General features: G+C 36.3%; 1 long non-coding RNA gene and 1 pseudogene across 1 annotated transcript; one reads left to right on the top strand and one right to left on the bottom strand.

Moving 5' to 3' along the window:
- Positions 1 to 1445: 1445 nt before the first annotated feature.
- On the bottom strand, positions 1446 to 4774 carry LOC149221032 (actin-depolymerizing factor 7 pseudogene; annotated as a pseudogene).
- Positions 4775 to 5112: 338 nt separating this feature from the next.
- Positions 5113 to 6719, top strand: LOC149221031 (uncharacterized). The gene is made up of 3 exons (XR_016248802.1): positions 5113 to 5591; positions 5998 to 6423; positions 6597 to 6719. It is a non-coding gene; the product is annotated as an uncharacterized LOC149221031 (long non-coding RNA).
- Positions 6720 to 6923: the final 204 nt, after the last annotated feature.

The following is a 6923-nucleotide window of genomic DNA, read 5'->3' as shown; positions in this document are numbered from 1 at the left end:
AAAAACTGCGCAATACCTTAGGGAAACTGGCAGTCAGCTGTTGGGTCACTTGGCAACAAAAACTGTGCAATTCCTGGAGGGAACTGGCAGTCAGCTGCTGGAGCTTGGCAGAAAAAACTGCACAATTCCTGGAGGGAACTGTCAACCGACTGCTGGGAGCTGCTGGCCAAAAATATTGAGCGAACTACTAGGTAGTAGAGTAATTTCTCATGAAAACTTCACAATTTTTTGGGTGAGCAGCCGGTCGATTGTCAGGAGGGCTGGCTGGAAAAACTGCACAATTTTTTGAGGGAGACAGGGACGGGCACTAGGTGTTTGTCCAGCCTATCTGTGCAATTTTCTCAGTCAGTGGAGCGGGCAAGGTCTGCAGCCTCTGCGTAATTTTTGAGGAGAGTCAGTCCCGGGGTGACTGTCGGGTCAAACTCTTCGGTTGACCAGTATGAAGGTTGATTGATTTTCTTGCGGACATCGCAGCTTGAAATGGCTTGCTTGGTGCTTCTGCGCTGTTTTGGGTGACAGTCGATCAATTTGATGGCGGGGTGATGGTCTGATTGTCAGAGGGAATTTGGTCGTCAGAACTTCAACAAAGTGACTAAGTGTGTGAACGAGTGAAAGATGCATACACGATCTTGCAAACACACACTTCCATAACTTGACGATGAGACGACTCAAACCATCCAGAAACATACTCAACATGACTGACCAACGGTGTAAGCGACAAGCGCGACACTTGTGATTGATCGTTGGTCGACCGTGACGACACTTGCGCGACAGTGAATGTGACTCCGTGTGAGTGTGACAGATGTTTTCATAGCGAACACAACAAGTACACATGAAGCAAAAACTTTGAGTATAACTAGAACATGGTCGCAAGCATGAATTTGACATCAACATGAAAAAACTTGGGTGAAATGATCAAGCAAGGTGGGTGCGAAGACTCACACGAGCTCATGGAGTGAACCCGAGTGTGTGTAGTCATCAAGTGAAACTCTCAAGGGAGGCTCTGAAATTGGGTGCAGGCCAAAATTTTGGAGGGTGGTTGTAGCCACTACAACACATGGCTAACACTTCCATCGTCTAGTCCTTTCTCTACCCTCTCAAGTTCTTCCAACAACCAAAAATTCCTTGGTACCGCAACACTGGAACCTCCTGAGCCCATCTTCATTGATGAAACTGCCAAATAAGAAAAGATGCCAAGATGATTTGTTAGCCAAGGGAAAGTGAAAATGCAAGAGCAAGACATGACTGAGAGGCACACTCCTTTGTCATTCTTTGGCCTCTAAAATAGTAGGTGGAAGGGAAAATGAAAGAGAATAGAATATGAAGACATGCACCCACCGAATCTCTGCGAAACAAATACCACCACCACCAAGTTATAGACCTGATTTGAAACATAAATCATGAAAAATTATATAACCAACTATCAAAGTGTAATAAAGCTATCAAGAATTGATCAGACAACCAAGCAAAAAATCATAATTCAGATCCACACAACCTATAATGCAAACATCAAAGCATAAGAAGTCTAGCGTGGTTTGTCTCTGATGTTATCAATGCCTATCTTAGAGGCATCTGTTGCTTGAACTTCACACTAGATTCCATCAAGCTCTCTCCTGAACCTGTCCTTGGAGCTTGCATACAGTCTTTTGTTTCAGACCATGGAAGTGTCAGGGGACCATGCAATCAAAAATATTTTTCTCTTTTGACAGTTTTCTTTAGTCACAAAGTCAAAGTCATAAACAACATATTTTCACTCCTCCTCAGGAAGAGAAGCAATAACATCATCATAAGTTTGCCCAGGAGTGCCAATCTTGTCCATAGTAATTTACTGAAGCTTCTCATCAATCTAGAATATAATTTTATATAATGATGGGTTCTCTTGCTCTTCAACTCCAAGAATTTGATCTTGCATTCATTATCAATAATCATTCCTGATGCTGCATTGGCCACTTCCGCAGATTCTTAGAAGCAAACTCTGTGAAGAAACGCCCGACACTGCCAAAGTTGATGCACAGATTTGGCATGGACGCCCTACTTTCAAATGCTTGCATGTGAAACAATGTATAGATGTCAAATATGTGACATGTTGAAAGTGGCTTCCGACACGTAAAACCTTTACATGGAGCACCTGGAAAGTCTTTAGTCCCTGTGCTTTAAGTAGGATGATGATATGTGCACCATATATGGATTGCTTGATATGTGTGCTATCTTTGAATAGCATTAGGGGTTAATTATTTGAGATTTAATGGTTGGACCATGCAAATTACTCAGCCCACAAAGCCTCTTTATTCCCTGAAATTGTCTAGTTTTCAAAAATTCCACGAATTACTCATCTTTTCTCTCTATTAATCCACAGGTGAGAACATGACGACTCTGAAGGTGATAACATCAGTGAAAGAACTAGGCTCACATTAGTCTATATCTCCATTAATTCAATCATTGATATTATGCATGCAAATTCTCTATTATCATAAGCTTGGTCCAGTAGGTTATTTTACGAGCATAATTATTGGTTTTACGAGCATCGGTTGGTAACATGATGGTTTTACAAGCATCGATTGGTTTAGGTGTATCTCAGGATTATATATATATTCATTAGAGGATAATAGATGGTGTTATAAGAATCAATTAGTTAAACTATTGTTGGTTTCCCAACAAACATCAACTTATGACAAACAAGATGCTACATTTTACGGAGTTGTGAGCCTTAAAAATAACTAGGAGCAAATGGAAACCTAAATGTCTTTTAAGTACGTTCTTTTTCAAGATGCAAGACATTTCGATTTCAAGATGCAAGACATAACAACATTTATTTTAAAAATATTGATTTTCACAGAATATTCAGACTCAATAACTGAAAACATAAAGAAACACTTATTATTTGTCAATTACCTACCAAAAACAATTCATTCAATGAAAACAAAACAATCTTATCAAAAGAAAAATGTTAATGCAACAAGCATCACACATTTGGATGCTACCTCATATAGTAATAAACCACATTTAAGGCATGATTTCAATGCTAGCTAAAAATGTTATAGGAAATCATGTAATGAACCGTTCTCATATGGTCATTTATATAATCTTTATTTTCAAGAAAATGTTTAAATTTTTGTGCATGGTAGACATGGTCATTTATTTGACAACATCAACCAAGCATCTTATCTAAAGAAAGGTAAAGTATCAACATAACTTAGGCAAAAAGCGCTTTCATTTATATGACAACATCAACCAAGCATATTATCTAAATAAAGGTAAAGTATCAACATAACTTAGGCAAGAAGCGCTTTCATAGACATAACTACATGTCCTGAAGGACTAAGACCAATTCCTTTTTAGTGATGAATACCCAATTCACAAATCTTCACAAATCTGAAAAACACAGCTAACTGTATCCATTTGAGATGTAGCCAACTGAAGATGTGTGCCACATATTTAGTTGATTTTACTATGCCTCATTATCTATGAGGAACTGATGGAGGTGAAAACAAGTTTGCCGAACATTTGAACGGTAAATACCCATAAAGGCTGTAGTAAAGGTATATAAAACCAATAAATGGTTTAATTAAAACTATAAATAAAATATTACAAAACTAAAATTGAACACTACCTTAGGTTGGTTGTACTTGTCCCTTATTGCAGCCAATGTGCAACCTTTTTTGTTCAATTGCAAGTAGTGTATGGGACAAATACAATTTCTCATGTTTGCAAAGTATATTTCTAAAAAATTCACAAAATATAGGAGAGTTAGGCCTATGACCCATGCAATTTTCATGTGTTATTTATTCTTCCATTATTTTTCAGTGTAATCTACGTGTTGAGAACTTGAAGGGGTAGGACCTTGTAATGTTGGCTGGGTGTGCCAATCTTCAAATCCGGTAAATTTGAGCTATCCTTAAATTCACAAAAAAAATCAAAGAAAAGGCATTCACTTTTAGAGACTTCGACTTGGCGTGTACTAATTTTCAAAGTCTTCCAATGAGTTAAGTCACATGATGCAGATAAAGTGAATACAACTTCCACGTAATATATTAAAATGATAGGAATACTTATTATTGCAGTTCCAATATTCATTCATGTTGTTAATGGACAATTCCCAAATATTTTATCCCTAGTATACCTTTGCACCTTTAGAGATAATTGCTAATTATTATTATATCTTCATACTATTATAAATTTTTAGCTTTCTCTATGCATATAAAAAACTATAAACCTTTTCAATTTTTTCTTATTTCAATTTATAAACAAATTTATTAACACATTGTTCATCTCATATATCCTTTTATTATGAAGTGCATCTCACTCCCACTTTATAAAATAACCATTTTTATAATATTTAGGAATTATAAAATTTTGTGAATATTTGAACTAGGGAGTCAAAATTCGTGAATATAAGTTCAGTTTTAGACGTACTTTGTACTTCCAAAAAAATTTTGTCAATAAATGTCAAAGAAAAACATTCTTCTTTTTAGAAAGGAAGGACAAATGGGTATATTTAACGTGTCCGTTTGGTGTACATCATCCTAACATAAATGTTTCCCTCTTTTCTTAATTGTACCATGATTTTTTTTTTCTTTGGGGGGATTATAATAATGGTGGTTGTTCTTTTGCTTACTCTAAAATGGTTTTGATTAAATGCAATTTTTATACGTGGAGACCAGGGGTTAAATTTGACGCCCGTATGCTCGTATTTCTCTTTTTTACCCGTAAAATACGTTTGAGTTTTAAATTTCCACGTCATGGGCAACTTGCCATTAATTTCCAAAAACGTCATATTGACGGGCAGGTTTAAAAATTAAAAGTTTAAATTTTTTTTTTATAAATTTCTTTTATATATATATTTAACCTTATGTCATACGGTATACCTGTGGGCCGGCGACAATTAACCCGAAAGCAATGGTCCTTCGGGCCGTTCTGGTTCTGGTTAATGCGTTTTGCACGATCCGTGTTAAAAACAGAACGGAGCTGTCTAATCGTACCTGTCAGTTGTATCTATCCGCACGATATATGGTGCATTTTTAATAGAGACGTTAAATATCATCTTGCATTTTGTACCGATTTGTGCCCCAGCTTCACTCTGGGATTTTTGTGGCAGGACCATTCCAGCGCTTCTCGATTTCACATCTTTCATCCTTCGAGGTGAGAGTGCAACGATGAACGAGGTGAGAGGGCAACGATGAATGAAAGGTGAGAAGCTCAGCTGCCCTGTCTCTGATACAAGGGGGTAACCACGAAAGAAGTTTTTTGTGTTAAATTTGTACTGGATAGCTATGTTAAGGGTGAATTTCTGATGAGATTTTCCAATGAAGCCTCTGGATGGTCTCCCGACTTCCGGATTTAATGGTGTGGTGGCCTCGGTTACTGGTGTGGTGGTTCGATTCTACCTCTCTTTGCTTTCTCCCATGGTGAAGAAGCTGGTTGGGGTTTTGAATTTTCCGCCGGAAATGTAAGAAAATGCAGTAGAAGACGGAGGGGCGGATGAGGAATCCATGTCAAATATCCAGTGTGAAATCAGAGCGGAAGATTTGAGAAAATATTTCCGAAGCAGAGGAGTTATTTTGACCAAATTCTTTACAATATAATTTGTTGGGGTAAGGAAATGCGTTTTTTCTTCTTCACTGCTGTGAGTGGGATGTATGTTGTTTGATCTAATGGAGGAAGCGAGTTGTGCTGTCATATAATCTAATATTTTCGTTTCTTTCTTTTCCATTTCTGATTCCTTGGTGCTAACATTTATGGTTATGGTACGGCGATAGATCATTTGTTCCTATAATTGTATGCTGATTCTGAAATTTTTAGATTTCTCACTTTAATTAATTATTTATATTAATCTGAATTAAATTAATTAGACTGAATTAAATTTACTGGACAATAGATATCAGTTCATATGTCATTGTTTTTTCATTTAATTTCCTAAAGGTGTAATTGATTTATTTTTAACGTTTTTTCATTTAGTTTCTTCACGGTGTAATTTGAATATTTATTTTATTATTACAGGTGATCTGTCTCTGGAAAAATAGCATATGGTGCTGGATTGAGATTGAAAGATTGAAGATCATTTGGAACTTTTAAGAACGAAAGTTCTAGGGTTGTTGGAAATGAGAGTAGAAAGAGAAGAGATGTCTCTGAACCTACATACAGCTCTGCTTATTCTCCTTCGGCTCCTCTGTCTCTGTTCTGGTTTTTGTGTGTGTTCGTGTGTTCTGGAAGCGCTTCCAATGTGTTGTGTTGTCTCGTTGTTTCTCTGTTCATGTTATATGTCTTATGCGTGTTGTGTGTGTGAAATTGTTATTTGTGTTGTGTATGTGAAATTAATAAAAATCAGAGCGGTTGGAGGGTGAATAGGATTGGAATATGTGAAAATAGTGGAGCATTTGGATTTGAATCAACTCACACGTTGGATATGGACATGAAGACACTTAGGTATTTGTTTTTTTCATGGCTTCGCTTTACTCTCAGTGCATTTTTTTTTCTCTTCTTGAAAATTAAATATTATTATATCATTGCACTTCTTTGTGTTTATTAGCCGACTGTTTTTTTAATTAAATGGTATGATTGTAGCAAGAGATCTTGATCTTTTAATTTTTCTGTTTCAGGTTATGTGAAATTGTTAAAAGTTAGAGAGGTTGGACCTTGGAGGGTGAATATGCTTGGAATCTGTGAAAAAAACGGAATCAGGACTTGAATCAAATCACACGGTGGATATGAAGTCCCTTAGGTATTTGTTTTTTTCTTCTTCTTGAAATTAAATATTATATATCATTGCACCTCAGCATCGGGATTCAAATCAACTCACACGTTGGATATGATGTCCCTTAGGTATATTTTTTTTGTTCTATTTTTTTTTTCTTTATCTTCTTGAAAAATAAATATTACTATATCATTGCAAGCCTGTGAGTGAATTATTTTTGTCAAATTTATTG

Source organism: Pinus tabuliformis, chromosome Q (genome assembly GCF_031772625.1).
Source record: "Pinus tabuliformis cultivar Carrire ecotype Pingquan chromosome Q, CPIR1, whole genome shotgun sequence".
Lineage (NCBI taxonomy): Eukaryota > Viridiplantae > Streptophyta > Pinopsida > Pinales > Pinaceae > Pinus > Pinus tabuliformis.
This window is presented reverse-complemented; position numbering and strand designations above follow the sequence as displayed.